This window comes from Chiloscyllium punctatum, chromosome 4, assembly GCF_047496795.1.
Source record: "Chiloscyllium punctatum isolate Juve2018m chromosome 4, sChiPun1.3, whole genome shotgun sequence".
Taxonomy (NCBI): domain Eukaryota; kingdom Metazoa; phylum Chordata; class Chondrichthyes; order Orectolobiformes; family Hemiscylliidae; genus Chiloscyllium; species Chiloscyllium punctatum.
This window is the reverse complement of record NC_092742.1, coordinates 93741394-93764807: the sequence shown is the minus strand read 5'-3', so window position 1 is coordinate 93764807 and position 23414 is coordinate 93741394. Positions and strand designations below refer to the sequence as shown.

Below are 23414 nucleotides of genomic sequence, written 5' to 3'. Positions count from 1 at the left end.
TGGTTAGTTTATTGTGCAATGATTGCTGGAAGTTATTGAGCAAAAGCCGTGATACAGTTGTTAGATAAAAGACACAGTTTAAAAGTAAGTAAAGGTAAGATACTTCTAAAAGTGAAAGACCCTCAAGTAAATTAACATTGTAGGTATTTCACTTTCACTCATTCCGTCCCTCCCTCCAAAAAGCTGTCATTTTTCTTTTAAGGCATTGATACTTTGAAAGTGGCCCTCTGTCACCTGTGGTACTTATCCTTTCTTGTGTTCAATGCCTAATCTACATTCTCATGATGAATCATCAGTGAAACCTTTTTTACTCCTAAACTTCTGAGAATGACTAGAACGAGGGTAGGTCCGATCAAGGACAGTAGTGGGAGACTGTGTATTGAGTCGGAAGAGATAGGAGAGGTCTTGAACAAGTACTTCTCTTCAGTATTTACGAACGAGAGGGACCGTATTGTTGAAGACGAGAGTGTGAAACGGACTGATAAGCTAGAAGAGATACCTGTTAGGAAGGAAGATGTGTTGGACATTTTGAACAACTTGAGGATAGACAAGTCCCCCGGGCCTGACGGGATATATCCTAGGATTATGTGGGAAGCAAGAGAGGAAATTGCAGTACCGTTGGCAATGATCTTCTCGTCTTCACTGGCAACGGGGGTGGTACCAGGGGACTGGAGAGTAGCGAATGTTGTGCCCCTGTTCAAAAAAGGGAATAGGGATAACCCCGGGAATTACAGGCCAGTTAGTCTTACTTCTGTGGTAGGCAAAGTAATGGAAAGGGTACTGAGGGATAGGATTTACGAGTATCTGGAAAGACACTGCTTGATTAGGGACAGCCAGCACGGATTTGTGAAGGGTAGGTCTTGCCTTACAAGTCTTATTGAATTCTTTGAGGAGGTGACCAAGCATATGGATGAGGGTAGAGCAGTGGATGTAGTGTACATGGATTTTAGTAAGGCATTTGATAAGGTTCCCCATGGTAGGCTTATGCAGAAAGTCAGGAGGCATGGGATAGAGGGAAATTTGGCCAATTGGATAGAAAACTGGCTAACCGGTCGAAGGCAGAGAGTGGTGGTAGATGGTAAATATTCAGCCTGGAGCCCAGTTACAAGTGGAGTTCCGCAGGGATCAGTTCTGGGTCCTCTGCTGTTTGTAATTTTTATTAATGACTTAGATGAGGGAGTCGAAGGGTGGGTCAGTAAATTTGCAGATGATACGAAGATAGGTGGAGTTGTGGACAGTGAGGAGGGCTGTTGTCGGCTGCAGAGGGACTTAGATATGATGCAGAGCTGGGCTGAGGAGTGGCAGATGGAGTTCAACCCTGCCAAGTGTAAGGTTGTCCATTTTGGAAGAACAAATAAGAATGCGGAATACAGGGTTAATGGTAGGGTTCTTAGTCAGGTGGAGGAACAGAGGGATCTTGGGGTCTATGTACATAGTTCTTTGAAGGTTGCCACTCAGGTGGATAGAGTTTGTAAGAAGGCCTATGGAGTATTATCGTTCATTAGCAGAGGGATTGAATTCAAGAGTCGTGAAGTGATGTTGCAGCTGTACAGGACTTTGGTTAGGCCACAGTTGGAGTAATGTGTGCAGTTCTGGTCGCCTCACTTTAGGAAAGATGTGGAAGCTTTGGAGAGGGTGCAGAGAAGATTTACCAGGATGTTGCCTGGAATGGAGAGTAGGTCGTACGAGGATAGGTTGAGAGTTCTCGGCCTTTTCTCATTGGAACGGCGAAGGATGAGGGGTGACTTGATAGAGGTTTATAAGATGATCAGAGGAATAGATAGAGTAGACAGTCAGAAACTTTTTCCCCGGGTACAACAGAGTGTTACAAGGGGACATAAATTTAAGGTGAAGGGTGGAAGGTATAGGGGAGATGTCAGGGGTGGGGGCATGGAATGCGCTGCCCGTGGGAGTGGTAGAGTCAGAATCATTGGCGACCTTTAAGCGGCATTTGGATAGGTACATGGATGGGTGCTTAATCTAAGTTAGAAGTTCGGCACAACATCGTGGGCCGAAGGGCCTGTTCTGTGCTGTATTGTTCTATGTTCTATGTTCTATGTTCTATGTTCTAAACAAAATCACATTAACAATGATTACATTGTGCATTGTCTGCTATCCTCACTGAAGTAGAGGCCCAGTCTGAAATTCACAATTCTGACTGAGCCTGGAACTATTTCAAAATATTTTTACAAATTCTTTTAATTTCCAAGTTTTAGTTTTAAAAATTAGCTTTTAAACTGTTGTTTTAAAATTGCCAGATCATAATTAGACGGTTTTGGTGCACCATATAAAAAGGTTTGTTTGGTTGGATGAGGCTTGGATTCGAACACAACTAATTAAAATAAGGTTTAGTTCTTAAATAAGATGCCTCTGCAGTTTTCATTAAAGCATTCTCTCAGTATTCTAGTGAGTAACCCAGCCTGAGAACAGGGAAAGTAAAAGAACGTTGTCCTTTTAAGTTATCTTGACAGCACTGATGGGTGGTACATCTTCCCTTCCTGTTCACCACCCTCAAATGTTTCCTTTCCTCTGTTCTTGTATGAGAAAAAGGTCGCCCTGTGTTTCCTTGCTTTTTTTTTTCAGAAATAAATTTGCTGTGTTCATCGTTTGGAGGAAGAATAAAAATAGTGTTTCTGGAAGACATTCAAAGCGCTCTCTCAAGTTTGAGTGCTGGCCCAGCTGGATCTGTAGCTTTCAAACTGACAAATGCCTGATCTGCCTTTCACCAAGGCATGTCCAGGCCACCTGCAAAAGTGCTTCCTCTGCACTGCCTCAAGGAAGTGTAAAGGTTAAAGTCCTTGGGTACAAAATGTCAGTTCTCCACTACTGGAGAAGGCACTCGATTAGGACAAGTGCCCCCTCTTCGCTGTCTTTTCATCTTTTCAGTCACCTCCTCACTACCCTAAACTGGAATCTCATGCGATAAGACAAAACCTTTAATCTTTGAAGGGTATTATTTTCCACGTAACTAGATTCCTTGTGGCAAACCTTTCCATGTCAAATTAATGTCTCTTGAAAACTTCACAGTCAGCAAATTGATGAGATATTCTTCCTGGACCAAGCTGGATTTGATTTCAAGCCAACAACATTGAGGCAATTCACTGCGCCATCCAGTTCCCATACACTAACATAAAACAGTTTGCAAAATCATTGGAGTACAATCTTATTTATCCAAAATGCTGTTTCCTCTGACAACTTCATGCCAAATACTGGTCAGGAATAAATTAGGAATCTATTCAATGGTAGTATTGCTCAAATGAAAAACACAATTGCTCAGAAAAACCTCATGTAAAAAGGTCTTGTGTGCAATAGAAGTTGTAAGAAGTAGAAGCTGAAAATGTGTTGCTGGAAAAGCAGCAGCATCCAAGGAGCAGGAGAATCGACGTTTCGGGCATGAGCCCTTCTTCAGGAATAGAAGTAGAAGTGGAAGGCCCAGTGTTCAATATGTTGGGTAAGTCAGTGCCTACAGAACAACTTAGGTACTGATATCTGCCCATATCTTTTGGTTATAGAGCGAAATATCAATAAAGTTTCTATGATTGCTACCTGTTAATGTCTTTAGTTGGACTATGTGTTGCCAAGTGAGATTAACTCTATACCAATGAGTAGATAGTCGGTAAACAATGTGCTGACTCACACAAGAAGCAACTAGATGGTCAAATGGTTGAGTAAAACAAATTTTTAAAATTTTAGAATGGGCCAGCGTTTACACCACTCATCCTTAATTGCTGAGAGGGCAGCTAAATGTCAACCACATTACTGTGGCTCACATCTAGGCCAGATATGTAAGGATGACACCTTTCCTTCCCTGAAAGGTATGAACGAATCAGATTGGATTTTTATGATAATTGACAGGCTAACTTTTTATTAGATTCAAATTTAATTATGGACCATGGTGCGACCATGAAATATAGGAACAGAATTAGGCCATTTGGCCCATCAAATCTGCACCACCATTCGATCATGGCTGGGATTTGAACCCATATGCCCAGAACATTAGTCAGAGGTTTTAGATTACTAGTCCAGAAACATAGCCATCATGCTATTGCCTCAACTAATTTACAACTGCTTTCCAGATTTAAAAGTTTCTGTCTTGCTAGTATCCTCCAACACCAGTTTCAGAAATTACATTGAATAACATCACATCACATCACAAGACATTCGAATGACCCACAAGCACAGCCTGGAAACCTGAGGAGACACTTCCTCAAGCTGTCACCAAAGTGAAAAGCATTGTCCATGCAATATCTAATGCAATTCATCAGTCTGCAAATGTATGGATATGCGTGTGCAGAGGACATGTTTTGGATGTGTTGCTTAGTCACGTTGTTGGAAGAATGCTCATTTGAACCAAAACTGGAAGAGCTTTCAATTCACTCAAAATCAGACCACCAGAGTTAAGAGAAAGTGAAAGGAAAATGTACATTCAGACTAGCATACCTCAGTAAGGCTGGCTTTGTTGCAGGAAGGAGCTAACAGGGGCTGTTGCTACAGGTTCACGAGCATTTCATTTGCAGCAAACCTGGAGGCCAGCTATTGTAAAGTGACCTTGAGAGAAAGATGGATGTTGTAAAAACAAGGGAGAAATGCAAAGCAATCCATGAACTAGATAGGAAGTAACAACAACAACTTCAGCTGGGCTTGCAGATTAAAACATAATTGTTCCCTTGTGAGTTGCTCTTTCATCCAGTGAAAAAAATAAATAAATCTGACCCATGAACTAATATTGATTTTGTACTTTTTGGGTCTACGTCTTTCAAGTCAATGAATTATGGGAATGTAACAGCTTCACAGTGGGAGTTGGAAATTCACATTTGAGCATGTTTTTCTTCCACAGATGTTCTCTGTTTGGGATATCTGATTATCTATTCAGCATCCCTTTTATTTTAGAAATGTATTTCTGACCCAGCACAAAGGACAATGTTGCTCCTTATTGAATTTTGCAGCTGGTCTTTGGATAGTCCTTGCTCCCTTCCAACTTCACAGAATTAAACTCATTCACTATAGCGTCAGTTCAGTCGTCACTCGATACTTACTGAGAAGGTCTCACCAGGGAGTTGGCTTCAACAGCCCTAGCTTGAGCTTGATTGTTGATTCTTGATTCCTGGTCATTGTTTAGACCTGTCCTGCTTCAGATCATAAGTATATACTAAATAATATTTAATATACTTCTGTAAAACTAAATCATCCATTGACTCTCTTTGCAGAGACTGTATTATCGAGGATTAGAGCAAAGCAACAATAATGTGTATTCATGTAGCACCTTTAACATAGTAAAACATCCTGAATTATTTTAGGAAAGTGTTACTGAAACACAAGATTTGCACAATTGTCTGAAGGAAGAAAGGCAGAGATATTTAAGGAGGGAATTCCTGAGCTCAGAGCCTTGTCAGCTAAAGGTATGACCACCAAGTCAGGACCAGAATGGGAGGAATTCCAATATCCTGGACGTGTGGTTGGGCTAGAGTATATTGCATGACTGAGAGGGGCAGAGGGATTTCAAAACAGTTACAAACTTTTAAAAGTAAAACATTGCTTTAACAGGAGTCAAGGTGATCATTGAACAGAGCTGATGAGTGGATAGGATTTGGTACAAGTTAGGACGCAAGCAGCTGTGGTTTGGGTGATCTCCAGTTTTGAGAGAGTGAAACCTGGGATGTTGACCAGGGATATTAGAATAGCTGAATCTCAAGCTGTCAAAGGTATGGATGAGGATTTCACCAATAGATGAACTGAGAGAGATGAAAATAAAAGTTGGGCATTAAAACAGAGGTGAAGATAGGTTTCAATGATGACATGAATAAATGATTGGAAGCCCATCTCTGGGCCACACATCTCCAAGGTTGCAAGTTGCTTATTCAACCTCTGGTAGTTGCTGTAGTGAATGATGGAGTTGATGATTTGGAAACAGAGTTTGTGGCAGAGACTGCAAACAATGGTTCCAACAATCATAGAATCATAGAATCGCTACAGTGTGAAAACCAGCTATTTGGTTCAACAAGTCCACACTGACCCCTCCCCGAAGAGTAAGTCACCCAGACTCATTCCCCTACCCTATTAGTCGACATTCATCTCTGACTGACTAATGCACCTAACCTACACATCCCTGAACACATCTAGAATCCATCATTAAGGATGAGGTTTCTAAATTCTTGGAAGAGCAGAGTCTGATTAGAACAAGTTAACATGGATTTAGTAAAGGGAGGTCATGCCTGACAAACCTGTTGGAATTTTTTGAAGAGGTAACAAGTAGGTTAGACCAGGGAAACCCAGTGGATGTGGTCTATCTAGACTTTCAAAAGGCCTTTGATAAGGTGCCACACGGGAGGCTGCTGAGCAAGGTGAGGGCCCATGGTGTTCGAGGTGAGCTGCTTGGATGGATTGAGGATTGGCTGTCTAACAGAAGGCAGAGAGTTGGGATAAAAGGTTCTTTTTCAGAATGGCAGCCGGTGACGAGCGGTGTCCCGCAGGGTTCAGTGTTGGGGCCACAGCTGTTTGCATTATATATTAATGATTTGGATGAGGGAACCGGGGGCATTCTAGCGAAGTTTGCCGATGATACGAAGTTAGGTGGACAGGCAGGTAGTACTGAGGAAGTGGGGAGGCTGCAGAAGGATCTAGACATTTCCTGCACAGTGGTCCAGGAAATGGCTGATGGAATTTAACGTGAGCAAGTGCGAGGTCTTGCACTTTGGCAAAAAGAATAAAAGCATGGACTATTCTCTAAATGGTGAGAAAATTAATAAAGCCAAAGCACAAAGGGATCTGGGAGTGCTAGTCGAGGATTCTCTAAAGGTAAACATGCAGGTTGAGTCTATGATTAAGAAAGCGAATGCAATGTTGTCTCTTATCTCAAGAGGGTTGGAATATAAAAGCAGAGATGTACTACTAAGACTTTATAAAGCTCTGGTTAGGCCCCATTTGGAGTACTGTGTCCAGTTTTGGTCCCCACACCTCAGGAAGGACATACTGGCACTGGAACGTGTCCAGCGGAGATTCACACGGATGATCCCTGGAATGACAGGTCTAGCATATGAGGAACGGCTGAGGATCTTGGGATTGTATTCTTTGGAGTTTAGAAGATTAAGGGGAGACTTAATAGAGACGTACAAAATAATACATGGCTTGGAAAAGGTGGATGCTAGGAAATTGTTTCCGTTAGACGAGGAGACTAGGACCCGTGGACACAGCCTTAGAATTAGAGGGGGTCATTTCAGAACAGAAATGCGGAGACATTTCTTCAGCCAGAGAGTGGTGGGCCTGTGGAATTCATTGCCACGGAGTGCAGTGGAAGCCGGGACGCTAAATGTCTTCATGGCCGAGATTGATAGATTCTTGTTGTCTAGAGGAATTAAGGGCTACAGGGAGAACGCTGGTAAGTGGAGCTGAAATGCGCATCAGCCATGATTAAATGGCGGAGTGGACTCGATGGGCCGAATGGCCTTACTTCCACTCCTATGTCTTATGGTCTTAACACTTAACAAATCTTGCAGCATTTGTAGAGAGAATCAAATTTAACATTTCAAGTCCAATGTGACAGTTTCTGAAGAGGAGCCATATTGGACTCAAAGCATTAACACTTTCTCTTCCAACAAATGCTGCCAGACCTGCTGAGTTTCTCCTGCATTTACTATTTTTATTTCATCAATGATCTTATCAAGTGGTCTCGAGAAAACAAAGGCATGTGAGAAGGCCAGGCATATCTTCTATATAGTCAAGCTAGAAGGCGAGATCAATAGTTCAGGAGAAAGTGAGGACTGCAGATGCTGGAGATCAGAGCTGAAAATGTGTTGCTGGAAAAGCGTAGCAGGTCAGGTAGCATTGTTCCTTGGATGCTGCCTGACCTGCTGCGCTTTTTCAGAGACCAATAGTTCAGGCAACTATGTCATCAGAAGAGCATAGGAGAAAAGACAACATAGCAGGAATGAACATGTGTTTATATTGTGACTGCTTGTAATACGTAACATATCAATCTCATAAATTTTGGGTGGCATGATGGCTCAGTGGTTAGCACTACTGCTTCACAGCACCATGGACGCAGGTTCGATTTCAGCCTTGGATGACTGTCTGTCTGTGTGGATTTTGCACATTCTACCCATGTCTGTGTGGGTTTCCACTAGGTGTTCCGGTTTCCTCCCACAGTCCAAAGGTGTGCACATTAGTGAGTTAGCATGCTAAATTGTCCCGTAGTGTCCAGGGATGTGTAGGCTACATGGGTTCGCCATGGGAAATGTTGGGTTATGGGGATAGGATGGGTGAGTGGCATATGGGTGTGGATGAGGTGCTCTTTGGAGGGTCAATTCGGACTCGATGGGCCAAACGGTGTCCATCTGTATTGTAAAGATTCTATGATTCTATAATTCCAGTTGGTTGCCAGTCAAAGGAACATGACAGGCAAGTCACGCACACCAATATTTTGCAGAGAATAAATAAGAAGGATGAGTAGTACAGAACTGGATACAGAACTGGCTCAAAGATAGAAGACAGAGGGTGGGGGTGGAGGGTTGTTTTTGACTGGAGGCCTGTGACCAGTGGAGTGTCGCAAGGATCGGCACTGGGTTCACTACTTTTTGTCATTTATATAAATGATTTGGATGTGAACATAGGAGCTATAGTTCATAAGTTTGCAGATGACACCAAAATTGGAGGTGTAGTGGACAGCGAAGATGGTTACCTCAGAGTACAACAGGATCTTGATTAGATTGGCCGATGGGCTGAAAAGTGGGAGATGGAGTTTAATTCAGATAAATACGAGGTGCTGCATTTTGGGAAAGTAAATCTTAGCAGGACTTTTACACTTAATGGTAAGGTCCTCAGGAGTGTTGCTGAACAAAGAATCTTTGAAGTGCAGGTTCATAGTTCCTTGAAAGTGGAGTCACAGGTAGATAGGATAGTGAAGAAGGCGTTTGGTATGCTTTCCTTTATTGGTCAGAGTATTGAGTACAGGAGCTGGGAGGTCATGTTGTGGCTGTCCAGGATATTGGTTAGGCCACTGTTGGAATATTGCATGCATTTCTGATCTCCTTCTTATCGGAAGGATGTTATGAAACTTGAAAGACGTTGCCAGGGTTGGAGGATTTGAGCTATAGGGAGATGTTGAATAGGCTGGGGCTGTTTCCCTGGAGTGTTGGAGGCTGAGGGGTGACCTAAAAGAAGTTTATAAAATCATGAGATGCATGAATAGGATAAATAAACAAGGTCTTTTCCCTGATGTGGGGGAATCAAGAACTAGAGGGCATAGAATGAGGGGGGAAAGATATAAAAGAGACGTAAGGAGCAACTTTTTCATGCAGAGGGTGGTACATGTGTGGAATCAGCTGCCAGAGGAAGTGGTGGAGGCTGGTACAATTGCAGCAGTTTAAAAGGAAGGGTTTAGAGGGATATGGGCCGGGTGCTGGCCGGTGGGACTAGATTGGGTTGGGATATCTGGTCGGTATAGATGGCTTGAACCGAAGGGTCTGTTTCCATGTTGTACATCTGATTCTATGACTATGACTCTAATACTTTGTTGTTGGTGGTTTCGGTTAAGGGAGAAATGCTGATCAGCACATTGCGCAAACTGTAGACAGATATCCCAATGTTTTGTGAGTGCTTGATTAGGCTTCAATTCGTATACAAAATGCAGCGCCTCCAGGAGTTGTCAGTGCTGCACAGGAGTATCAGCCCTGAGCATGCTCATTTGTGAGTGGACCGTATGCATAAACCCTACTGGCTCAAAGGCCACAAACAGAGCTGGTTGAGCAAGATTATTTTGTTATTGCCTGAGGGACTTGGGTGTTGTTGAGAAAGTAATAATTTCCTCAGAGGCAAAAGCTGAAGAGAAAACTCCATGGGATGATGAACTGAGCGTAAGAAAATTAAAGGCAGGGCGATTCAGCGTAAACAATACGTGGGAAAAGGAAATGCATCTCAGTGGGCCTGATGGGAATGTTGCCATAATCAGTCAATAAGTGAATATAATGAAAAGAATGGCTGAGGGGTTAAACAGCAGTGATAAACCATAGTCTACCCTGATGTCTTTCATTTTTTTGCAACATATGTTTACGCATGGAAGGAATGCCATCCCTCCTCTTCCTTTTCCAATCAGATGAGCATTAAGAATGGACCAGCCAGCTGGAGGATGTGCCGTGCCCATATGGGTGGGGCAGGAAAACTCATCATGCTGTTGCCAAGTGAATACCTTTGCCAAGTCATTATCATCTGCCTGTCAGCTGTTGGTTAATAGGAAATTGGCTGTTTTCTGGAAGCTGAGGTGCAGCATCTAAAAGTTTGTTGCCTTTTGAGCACATATGTCAATGTCACCAACTACTTATAATCAACTAGAGGATCAGAGGAGAAAACTTTTTGCCCTGCCTGCAAACCACAGACCAGAAGACATAGGAGCAGAAATTAGGCCATTTGGCCCATCAAGTCTGCTCCACCAGTCAATCATGGCTGATAGGTTTTTCAAAGCCTTTGTTCCACTGTAACTGTGTAACTACATGTAGAGTTCTCAATTCTTCACTGAGTCTTTTCCCAGCATTACCCACAGTGCACTTTTTATAGTTCCCAAGTGCCATTATAAAATCTTTAGAGGGCAGTTATGAGCTGTAAGTGAGTACAGAGCAGTAATCTCACTTGGAGTTTCAGGTTTCTTTACGAACTGTAAAAGAGAAACTTCAGTCATATTGCAGCTGTTAGGCTAATCTATCAGTGAAAGAAAGTGAGCTGGTGTGCTGTGACATCTATAATGTTTCATAATACCTGACCTGAGATGCTGTGTTTTCTCTGTTCATGTGACTGATCTATGATGATGGTCACCTTGAAGTGTTGTAAACACTGTGAATTTATAACCTGGTTATGATGAACTGATATTTCAGACATGGTATTGTTAGTATAACCACCACAGACCATTTTTGAGAAATTTGAAACAAAATGTTTAGTTTCCTAATGGATTAGTTTGTCAAGGCAGTGAACATCTGAAGCATACAGGTCAAGAATTCTAATCCTATTGACGGTTCTAAGATAGCTAATAGTAACTGGTGTAGCAATTGGGAATTACAATTGATTCAGTGTCCTGGGATAGAAAGCAAATTTCATCCAGGTGGACAAAGAGCAAGTATAAGATAAGGTTTGAGTGTGTTGTTTCCAGTTTAGCAAAGCAGTTGCCAAAACAGCTGTTCAGGCTGAGATAAATGCATGCTGCAACATAAATGAATTACCCAGCTTTTCTTCCAGTGTAAAATTGACACAAACAGTACTTCCAATTAATCGACAGGCTGAATTCGTGAACTGAAATGGTTGGTGCATGGGAGATTTTTGCCACGTGAAATGCACGTTGAATCTTAAAATCTTAAGCAAGGAATGACGTGGAATCTGGCCATCGCTGTGTGTCTTTGGGGCCTCCGTGATATTCTTGCATTTGCTAATCAAAATGTACCAAACCCATAAAGCTTTGCTGTTTCACTTAATGGACAATCTAATCCTCTGAAAGACCTTGATGCATTGTAAGTTGCAATTCAGTCAACTCCCCCTCCCACTCTGCCGAGGACACGGAGATCCTGGGCCACCTCCATCGCCACTCCCTTACCACCCAACGCCTGGAGGAAGAGTGCCTCATCTTCCGCCTCAGGACCCTCCAACCCCACAGCATCAATGTTGATTTCACCAGTTTTCCTTGCCACTCCCCCCACCTTACCCCAGTTCCAACCTTCCAGCTCAGCACTGCCCTCATGACCCATCGCATCTGTCCATCTTCCTTCCCACCTATCCGCTCCACCCTCTCGTCCAACCTATCACCTTTACCCCCATCTCCATCCACCTATTGCACTCTCGGCTACCTTCCCCTCAGCCCCACTCCCTTCCCATTTATCTCTCCACCCCTGAGGCTCCCAACCTCATTCCTGATGAAGGGCCTTTGCCCGAAACGTTGATTCTCCTGCTCCTCTGATGCTGCCTGACCTGTGCTTTTCCAGCACCACACTCTTGACTCAGGCATGTAATAAAGCTGAAAATGTGATTCCTGAAGAAGGGCTCATGCCCGAAACGTCGATTCTCCTGCTCCTTGGATGCTGCCTGACCTGCTGCGCTTTTCCAGCAACACATTTTCAGCTCTGATCTCCAGCATCTGCAATCCTCACTTTCTCCCTTAGGCATGTAATAGTTGTGTAATGAGAATGGATTTGCTAGCCTATTTGCTACCTCCCCCAGCCTATTCAACATCTCCCTACAGCTCAAATCCTCCAACCCTGGCAACATCTTTCAAGCTTCATAACATCCTTCCGATAAGAAGGAGACCAGAAATGCATGCAATATTCCAACAGTGGCCTAACCGATGTCCTGTACAGCCACAACATGACCTCCCAGCTCCTGTACTCAATACTCTGACCAATAAAGGAAAGCACACCAAACGCCACCTTCACTATCCTATCTACCTGTGACTCCACTTTCAAGGAGCTATGAACCTGCACTCCAAAGTCTCTTTGTTCTGCAACACTCCCGAGGACCTTACCATTAAGTGTATAAGTCCTGCTAAGATTCGCTTTCCCAAAATGCAGCACCTCGCATTTATCTGAATTTAACTCCATCTCCCACTTTTCAGCCCATTGGCCAATCTAATCAAGATCCTGTTGTACTCAAAAATCACTTGGCTGATTGTCTACTCAAAGGTAAATGAGCCAAAGGTTCGATTGGAACACCATCTCCTCAAGTCTGCTCCCTTTCAGCTACTGAACTGAGGTTATGAACAAAGATTGTGCAGCTGATTCCAACTTCCGAAGGAGAATTTCTCTGCAATGAAGCATACAATGTACTGGATCATTGGTTTCTGGGGCAGTAGTCCCAAGGTGTAACTTTTCTGCAGGAAGGACTTTAATGGGCTTCCCTTCTCAAAAGGCTGAAAGTGTGCCAGCTTAAATTCACTTTGAGTTGCCACACAGTGTGCATCTCCAGAAATACTAAAGGACCAGTGTTATTTTTGGAATTCTTTTCTGAAAGTGATTAAGCATCCTGAAGCATTTTTACAGTCCAGTTCAGAAACAGAGTCTTGTTTTGCTTACTGTTTTGTTGTTACTAATCTTTGACAGGAGACAGAATTGTACCTGCCTTCCTGCAAAGGACAGCCAAGGGCTGTGCACTTGTAGAGGACAACTTCATATACCTTCAGACAGATCACTTTCCATGTCGTTGTCCAGGTTGCTTCTTATGTATTCCCAAGTTGTTCGTGATTTCACTGGGTCAAACCTTCTCTGTTCACTTTCATTGCATGGAATCTCTGTCACCCAAACCCTTTCATGATTATATTTAATGTGTGGAATCTCAGTGGGCTGCCATTTACCTCCCTGATATCGTGTTCATTGTCAAAAGACCGTTTAATGCAATGCCATTCCCACCCTCAGAAACTCCCGAAGTGATTTGCTGACAATGAATTATTTCGGAATAGTAACCGTTATTGTAATGTAGGAAACCGAGCAATCTAGTTTTGCACAGCTAGATCCCACAACAAGTCAATCCCAATTTGGGATTTGAGCCTGTAGCCTTTCAATCCAGATGCAAGACTGTTATCCATGAAACAATAGATGATAGCGAAAGGAGGAAGTTTCCAACTGGTGAGCTTTATGATGGACTTTGTTCAAAATATTGGCAGAGTTACACAAGTGAGAAGATTCCAGCTTTGATCTTCAGTTTGATCTGATGTTGATGTTCTTAATTTAAGGAGAAAATCTGTCCAGATTCCTGGTGCTGATTACACACTTCTGAATTGGTTATGCGTGGCCATTGTTTGCAGTTTAATTGCAAAATACTCTGCAGTTAGACCGTGTGACAACATCCATCGTGAAAGCCTGTGCTTGTGTGTTGATCACTTTGACCCTTGTCTACTGCTGTTTGCCTCATGGATTTGGGTATTCAGTTGCGTAAGTTGATGAGCTTTTGACTCTAGAGGACAATGAGTTACCCACTGAGCTAGGGCTGACTTAAGTCTATTAAATGCGTAGTTTTACCAGCTTAGTCACTGTGGGAGTTTGTATTTGCAGTTTTGTGCTCCATTTAATATACGTCATCAAACCTACTGTGAGCTGTTGTCTGGCAAAACCAGTACAATGTTTGTGCTGTTGTTCCATAAGATGCTAAGGAGTCGGGGGATGCTTATTTTAAATATTTTTCAGCTGAAGTGTTGTGTGAGCACTTAAATAATTTGTAACACAGCAATTCACCAGCTGCAGAACAAATGTTAATAGGACTTTGAACCAGACAACTACGACAAAAATGCCTAGGAGAGATATTCCATGTAACTGTACAATTGGAACCCAATTTCACAATCTCGTAAGATTTGGGGAAGGTACCATATGGGTCGGGAAACAGCGAACATGACTGCTTTCTTCAAACAAGGGAGATGGACAGGAAAGCAGGCAACTACAGGCCAGTTAGTATATCTGTTACAGAGAAAATGTTAGAAGCTATTATTAAAGCAATTATAATGGTCCACTTAGAAAAGTGTTCAAGGGAGTCAGAGTAGGTTAACCTAGTTTTGTGAAAGGGAAATTGTGTTTAAACAATTTATTGGCGTTCTTTGAGGAAGTAACATGGTGTGGATAAAGGGTCATACTGCATTTGAATTTCCAGAAGACATTTGATGTGATGCCAATTCAACGTTTGTTGTAGAAAGTAAAAATTCATTCTGTAGTGTGCAATGTATTGGCATGGAAAGAAGATTAGCTAGCTAACAGGAAATAGAGTAGGCTGAAATGGTTCTTTTTCTGGTTGGCGAGTTGGACAAATGGTGAGCCGCAGAAGCCAGCACTTAAGCTTCAACTTTGAACAAGTTTTATAAGTGGTACAGATTAAGGGACCAAAGGTACAGTTGCTAAATTTACTGATGACACAGAGATGGTACAGATTAGATTTACAGATTACATTACAGTGTGGAAACAGGCCCTTTCGGCCCAACAAGTCCACACCAACGCGCCAAAGCGCAACCCACCCATACCCCTACATTTACCCCTTACCTAACACTACGGGCAATTTGGCCAATTCACCTGACCTGCACATCTTTGGACTGTGGGAGGAAAACCAGAGCACCCGGAGGAAACCCACGCAGACACGGGGAGAATGTGCAAACTCCACACAGTCGCCTGAGGCGGGAAATGAACCCAGGTCTCTGGTGCTGTGAGGCAGCAGTGCTAACCACTGTGCCACCGTGCTGCCCATAGTAGTTGTGAAGAGGTCACAAAGAGGCTACAAAAGGATACAGATAGATCAGTGACTGGTCAAATATCTGACAAATGGAGAGCGATGTGGAAAAATGTGAAGTTGTGGCAGGGAGAATAAACTAGATGATTTATGGTGAGAGATTGCAGTGTTTTGAAATGCAGAGGGATCTTAGTGTCCTTCTGCATGCATTGCAAAGGGTTAGTATGCAGGCATAGTAAGTAATTAGATATGCTAATAGAATGTAATTGCTTGTTGCAAGAGGAATCAAATACAAAAATAGAGAAATAATTAAACAGTTAAACAGGGCATTGGTGAAATCACGTCAGGCATACTGTGTATAGTATTGATCTCCTTATTTAAGGAAGGGTGTAAATGTGTCGGAAATGGTTCAGCGAAGGGTTATTAGACTAATAACTGGAATGGCTGTCTTGCCTTCAATGAAGGGTTGGACAGCCTAGGTCTGTATACACTGGAGTTTAGAAGAGTGACACACAAGATCCTGAAGGGTCTTGACAGGGTGGAGTTACAATCTGCCCAAACAGCCCTTCTCTTGATGCCTCAGCATCCACCCACAGGTAAAGAAGAACAGAACAAGGCCACAGACCATACTTACAACATCTGCTGCATTCAACTAAGTGTTTAATGTTTTCAGTGGTTTTTCAGAGGTTTTCAGTGGGATGCCATTAGGTTGAGGGTGCCTAGGCTGGGTATTCTGATTGCTTGGGGGGCTGAGTCGTGGATTGCAATTGAAATATAGGGTGGTGGGATTCAGAGTATCTAGATATGTAGGTGAGGGGTGGTTGGAGGTGTCACAGGCTAGGTGTGTGGTGAATGGTTGAGTTAATCTTTGCATCACCGAATTACAGCAGAGATTAAACATTGTAATGCTTCCAAGTTAAATATCCAAGGTAAATAGCATGTATCCAGGTTTCTGACACAAATCAGTGCAAGAGACATTATGGGATGTCTGGCCAGTGCAGATCAGTCCACTGGAGCAATTACATATGTCAAGGTGTCTCGACAGATCCTAAAGTGATCGATCCCTCAACTTTCGCCACTGTTGGCATTGGAAACTCTGATCCCATGTCCTATTATGACTGTTTCCTTGATACTTATGGAGGAAGGGAAAGCAAGTTACATGCGTGGGAGAAACAATCTTTGTATCCACATTTACACAGATGGTTATTTATTAGGTTGGACCAAAATAAACTGCAGGTTTGAGTGGTGGGCTGCAGTGACAGCTTATATACCAGTAGAGGTTCTCAGTGTGCTGTGGCAGGCTCAGAGGTCCCTCAGAACGTGCAGTAGGTGCTGTGTCGTTTAGATCGAAATATAACCAAATATACTCTCCAAAACGTGGTCTGTTGAATATATACCAGTTGTATAAACATTTTGGATCCTTAAATTATTTAATGAGATGCTTCTAGCTCTCTGTAAATCAAATCATTTCACAGCAGGTTAAGGAACCCTACTCAAAAACCTTTGTTTAGTTTAGTAACGCCAATATGCTATAGAAAAAAAACTTTGAACCATTACCATACCTATTTGCCATTCTAACCTTCTATCCCTGGTATCAGCAGATCTGTAAATCAAAGCACTTCACCATCACCATAAGTATCCGAGATTGCTCTTTTCAAAAAATTGAGTTGAAAGGGCTGAATCAGATTGATAGGTATTTCTTACAGTTTAAGTGGGAATTGTGTAATATTTTCAGTGTACTGCGCTATAAGCTCTGCATCTGTGGTATTGACCCCATCTATAAGTAAACTAGAAATACAAGTCAAATGTCAGAAACCGAGGTGGTTTTTGTTATGAACAGCTGCAGAACACAATCTTACAGAGAAGAGAATTATGCTTGACAAAAATGTCTCTGAAAAATTTATTTTTGTTGGGATGATAGCACCACAATGGGATAGTTTAGTATTGCTTGTAACAGTTGTGTTTAGGGGTTTGTGATCACAATTAAGCAGTCAAGGATGTGTTAATAATTTTCTGGTAGTTTATTGAGGCTGTTAAGCAGCGGTAGTTTAGGTACGATACAGCTTACAACTGTAACAATTGGGGATTGTTCACATACTGGGGACAAACAGGCTGTTGACACAGATTGTTAAAGCAGTAGGGACAGCATCCTGCTCTCTAGGCGGGTTGTTAGGGAGCTCTTCCTTGGGTCTTCCTCCTCTCCTTCTGGTCTGTCTTCCATCTGCCTAGTGAAGACTTCAATGAAGACAGCTGCCTATAAGGCCTGCTTACTGAGAACTGCTGTTTAGGAGAAACTCCACTCTGCTTCTTTTCTTGGTTCCTGTGCAGATCCTCCAGAGAAGATTTGACTTCGCCCCGGCAAAGATATTCCAGCATGGAATCTGACTTCTTAACTCTCTTAGACCTTGTGCAGCTTTTCCAGCTTCTCTAACTTCATTGGCCCCCAGTGTGTTTTTCAGTGTGGAATTGGCCTAGCCCCTGTGGGCCAATCCTGGGGCCTTCTATCCTGAGTACTCCTCTCTCTGGGCCTGTCACTTATTGCAATGTCATTTCTAGGGAAAGGTTACTTTCTTTGTGTCCGAACCATTTTGGCCAATGGCCATGGGATAGCCAGTCATCTTATTGGATGATCATCGTCCCCTTGCCTGCCTTCATTTGTGGGTTTGTTTATCATTCTTTTTAAGCTTATTTTGAAAACCTTATTTTCATAAGCTTACTGATAATGGGGTGCGTTTGATGCCAGATGAATTGCTGATGCTAATCTTGGGCATTGTGACCTCTGCCTTACATAAGTTTTCCCTTTCTTTTCATAAGCTGGTATTTTGGAAAGTTAAGTACTGCTGTAATAGCTGTTAAATGGAATCTCATGCTACACAGTGAACCCTAGAACAGTTCAGTTTATTTATGCACCCCAATTTCAACACACCCATAATAGGTATAGATGGTAGCAGGTAGTAATTACAATGGATTCATCTAGAAGCCCAGGTTCAATCTCTAGAGGCATGAGTTCAAATCTCAATTGTGGTGGCTAATGGAATTTGAATTTAATTATAAATATAAAACCAGTTTCAGTAATTGTAAAACTTAATCTGGTTCACTAATGTCCTTTTGGGCAGAAAATCTGTCCTTACCTGGTGTGGCCAGCATGTGATTAGACCCACAGTAATATGGTTTATTCTTAATTACCTCATATAACTACGTACCTGCCACCTTTTGTATTCAGTTCCCCTCGCAATAAATGATAATGTTGTCTTAACCTTGCTAATTACTTGTATCTGCATACTAACCTTTTTGCAATTCATGTATTTGAACACCCAGAGCTCTACAATCTCTCACAATTGAGAAAGTGTGCTTTTGTTTTATTGCTACTGATAGTGCTCCTGCTAATTTTCTCAGCGAAAGCTCAGGCCTCTGAAGCCCATGCACAGCAGTGACTCCCAGAAACAGAAGTCTATGCTGTGATCAGAGTGCCTGTACCAATCGCTGTGCATGGAAAATTAGAGCGGCTGCACATGCAGTTTAAAGGAAATATTACTTCCTATCAAAATGGGCAATTCTGTACTTTTGCACATTATAGTCCATTTGCCAGATCCTCAGTTATTTGCATTCTTTTGTAACGTCCTCTCAACTGCTTCACAACTTACTTTCCACCCCAATTTGTACCATTGGCAAGCCATATCTTTTGGCTCCTTCTTTCAAGTATTTATATACATCGTAAATGATTGAGGCCCCAGCATTGTTTCCACTCATTGTATCTTGCCGACCAGTAAATGGTCCATGCATGCCTCCTCTCTCTTTCCTGTCAGCTTTCCAAGCTTCAGCCCTTGCTCATATGTTACTGCCTATACCATGAGCTTTTATTTTCTGTTGCAACCTTTTGATGTACCACTTTAACAAACACCTTCTTAAAGTTTAAGTACATTGTACACTGATAGTATATGCTACTACTTAATAGAACTCCAATAAATTGATTCAACACATCTCCCTTTCACAAAATCATGTTGACTCTGACTGATTATGTTGAATTTAATAAAAACGTTTAGTGTTTTACTTGTGATCGATGTTAAGCTACCTGGTCTACACTTTCCTGTTTTTTGGTTTCTCTTTTTTTTGAATGTATTAATTTTGGCTATTTTTCAATCTAATTGCACCTTTCCCGAATCAAGTCAATTTTGAAAAGTTAAAGTCAATGCACCAGCTTTGTTACTAACCACTTCTTTCAAGTCCATAGGATGAAAACCATCAGGACCTGCGGACATTATGACCCACTGTTTCCAACAGTTTGCTAAGTGCTACTTCTCTGGTAGATTTAAATCTACTTCCACAGGTTCCTGCCAAAATGGACAACTTAATATTTTCCTACATTATATTTCATTTCCCAAATCTTTGCTCACTCACTCAAATATATTTTCATCCTTTTGTAGCCTGATTATGACATCTGAGATATCACTGAGATGTTACTTGTCTTATTGAATTCTTCGAGGAGGTGACCAAGCATGTGGATGAGGGTAGAGCAGTGGATGTAGTGTACATGGATTTTAGTAAGGCATTTGATAAGGTTCCCCATGGTAGGCTTATGCGGAAAGTCAGGAGGCATGGGATAGAGGGAAATTTGGCCAATTGGATAGAAAACTGGCTAACCGGTCGAAGTCAGAGAGTGGTGGTAGATGGTAAATATTCAGCATGGAGTCCAGTTACAAGTGGAGTTCCGCAGGGATCAGTTCTGGGCCCTCTGCTGTTTGTAATTTTTATTAATGACTTAGATGAGGGAGTCGAAGGGTGGGTCAGTAAATTTGCAGATGATACAAAGATAGGTGGAGTTGTGGACAGTGAGGAGGGCTGTTGTCGGCTGCAGAGGGACTTAGATATGATGCAGAGCTGGGCTGAGGAGTGGCAGATGGAGTTCAACCCTGCCAAGTGTGAAGTTGTCCATTTTGGAAGAACAAATAAGAATGCGGAATACAGGGTTAATGGTAGGGTTCTTGGTCAGGTGGAGGAACAGAGGGATCTTGGGGTCTATGTACATAGATCTTTGAAGGTTGCCACTCAGGTGGATAGAGTTTGTAAGAAGGCCTATGGAGTATTATCGTTCATTAGCAGAGGGATTGAATTCAAGAGTCGTGAGGTGATGTTGCAGCTGTACAGGACTTTGGTTAGGCCACATTTGGAGTACTGTGTGCAGTTCTGGTCGCCTCACTTTAGGAAAGATGTGGAAGCTTTGGAGAGGGTGCAGAGAAGATTTACCAGGATGTTGCCTGGAATGGAGAGTAGGTCATACGAGGATAGGTTGAGAGTTCTCGGCCTTTTCTCGTTGGAACGGCGAAGGATGAGGGGTGACTTGATAGAGGTTTATAAGATGATCAGAGGAATAGATAGAGTAGACAGTCAGAAACTTTTTCCCCGGGTACAACAGAGTGTTACAAGGGGACATAAATTTAAGGTGAAGGGTGGAAGGTATAGGGGAGATGTCAGGGGTGGGTTCTTCACCCAGAGAGTGGTGGGGGCATGGAATGCGCTGCCCGTGGGAGTGGTAGAGTCAGATTCATTGGCGACCTTTAAGCGGCATTTGGATAGGTACATGGATGGGTGCTTAATCTAGGATAGAAGTTCGGCACAACATCGTGGGCCGAAGGGCCTGTTCTGTGCTGTATTGTTCTATGTTCTATGTTCTATGTTCTATGTATTGTTTAAAGTGAAGAAGATGCAAAATGCCTATTCAATTCGTTTTGTCATCATCTTATTTGCCATTTTAATTCTCCAGACTTCTCTTTATCAGTCTCACTTTGATAACCCTTTTCTTTATTAAACATCTATGAAAACTCTTAATATCTGTCTTTGTTTTTTAGATAGCTTTCTGTCATACTCTTAATTTTTACTCATTTATTTTTAACCTTTGAGCCATTCTTTACTGTTTTTCATATTCAGTTCAATCATCTAACCTGACACCCATTTTTGCATAATTGTATGCTTTTTCCTCAAGTTTTAAATAATCTTTTTAGTTAACAATAGAGAGTTATCCTCCCTTTAAAACTTTTATTTGTTATTGGATAAATTCTGTTCATTCCAAAATATCTCCTCAAAAGTCCGCCAATATGTCTCTATTAACTTGTCCATTAATCTAAATTGCAGGTTCATGTGAGGAAGCTCTGCTTTTATGCTCTTATGCTGCTCTTATTTAAGCTTAAATACTTAGTTTAATATCCAGTCTTCTCTCTCTGAAACTGTCTGTAAAATTCAATCATATAATGATCACAATTGCTGAAGGGCACTTTCACTATGAATTCATCAATTAACCTGACCTTGTTGATCAATGCCAGATGCAGCATAGCTTGCTATCTGCTTGTTGCCAGAACATGCTGTTCTTAGCAACTTGCCCAAAAATATTCTATGAATTTGTCATCTTTTGTCATTTATCATTTGGATTTTTGCAGTTTAGATCTATTTGAAAACCTCCCATGATAATTGCTGTACTCTTTCTTTTTTTTAGAAACTCGCATTATTTCTTCCTTGGTTGCCCCATCTATTGTGTGTCACTGTTAGGGGCCAACAAGTGACTTCTTGCCTTTGTCATTCCTCATCTCTACCCAGTCCATTTCTACATCCTGATTTTCTGAACTAAGGTCATCCCTCTCTTCATTTCAGCTCCATGCTAAATTAGCAGATCTCTGCAGGCTTGTTGGAGTTGGCCTTGCCAGTATGCTGAGGTGGACAGGGATGAAATCGAGCAGTTTCATGGCCCAGATTGCCTTACAATGACCCCTGAAGAAAATGTGAATGTGTGGGATGAGAACAGCACTGTACTTTGTTGTGATGTGCTGTTGTGCTTGAATAGCCTCTCAATGTTTGCTACATCAGCACATTTGTGGAAAGCTGCTCCGATTGCGTACTGAAGAGCTGTCGGGTCCATAAGAGAAAAAAGGTCACCTCTGATTGCTTTTTATTTCTAGAAACAAAAATTCAATAAAAGTGCAAAGTTTCTTTTTAAGATGTTTCCACTGAACGTAATCACCCACAGATAAATAACGATTTGACATCTGAATTCTAGAAATGTTAATATTCTGAATCCTGACTAAATGCAGTGTCTTCTTTAAATCACATTATCATAACTGAGTATCATTATCACAGACTTAGCAGCCCAGAATGCTCTTCTATACCTGAAATAGCAAAGTTAAAAAAAAAGTCCTGGAAGGAGCCAATAGTTGGTTTTAATGTCTGAGCCTAAGGAGTGTAAGAATCCTGCCTGATCTACCATTAGCAGATTATTAATCATACTCAACAATGCCATAACTCTATTCAGCTGCCTTTATTCCATATGCCTAGACATCCAAATCGTGGAGGTGGGAGGGATTCACTCATTTCTGATCACAATTCCGTGTTCTCTGCTAGGTAGTGAGAGTGGGTCAGTATTGTTTTCATTGCCTTTCAGTAATTTCGTTTGGACTGTTTCTATTAAGGTAAATTGGAGAATGCTGGCATTTGAACCCCTTCTGTTGGATCCAGGCACATTGACATCAGCTCAAACATTTATTTAATATATGGAGAACAAAATCTATTTCTGCACTTGTTCCAAAAATACTCCTTGATTGAGCTTTTACAAGTGTGAGAACTGATGTCAACATGCAAGTACCCTCAGAATTTGTATTTGTAAGACTGTCTGTTCAATGTTGTCAAGTTTATATACTTTAGTGGCTTGAGAAGTCAGATCCATACATGTGATATTTATAAGGCACTTAATGATTGCTCTAAGTTGGTGAAACCTTTAGAAACCTGGTTTGATTTCCAAATGGACATTCTTCTATTTCACTCCTTGCACTGCCTCCCAATCTTAACTTGCCTTCCTCAGAGCTCCCAAGTCCTCTCATTGTCCTAAAACATCAATGTAATACTTCCTGACCGCTCTCGTGAGGTAAAGCACCTTTTGTCTTGAACCTTTTGAACTTCTGTCTTTAGTGAATGTGCTTTTGTCCTTCATTTTGGGTTTCTGGCAAATTAATTTTGATGGCTTCATGCATTCCATTTCAATTCCATTTTGTCTAGAATGTAAAGGTTTTTAACCTGCTTATTGTAAAGAGTAGCATCCTCACTGGATTTTATGCTACTGTTTGACACAGTTTCACTTTGGTGATGAGTCTTGCTTGCTCAAAATCACTGATCACAAATGTGCTCAGTATTTATTATACAAGTTCTTTCGATTTTTGTACATCTGTGTAATGTGAATAAATTCTGTGGTCTCAAAGGATGTTCCA

The 23414-nt window shown here is 41.8% G+C and overlaps 1 protein-coding gene across 1 annotated transcript in view; it reads left to right on the top strand.

The window, feature by feature from the left end:
* Positions 1 to 23414, top strand: part of dnajc17 (DnaJ (Hsp40) homolog, subfamily C, member 17) — a 165243-nt gene that overhangs the window by 98275 nt on the left and 43554 nt on the right. The gene's annotated exons all lie outside the window — the stretch shown is intronic.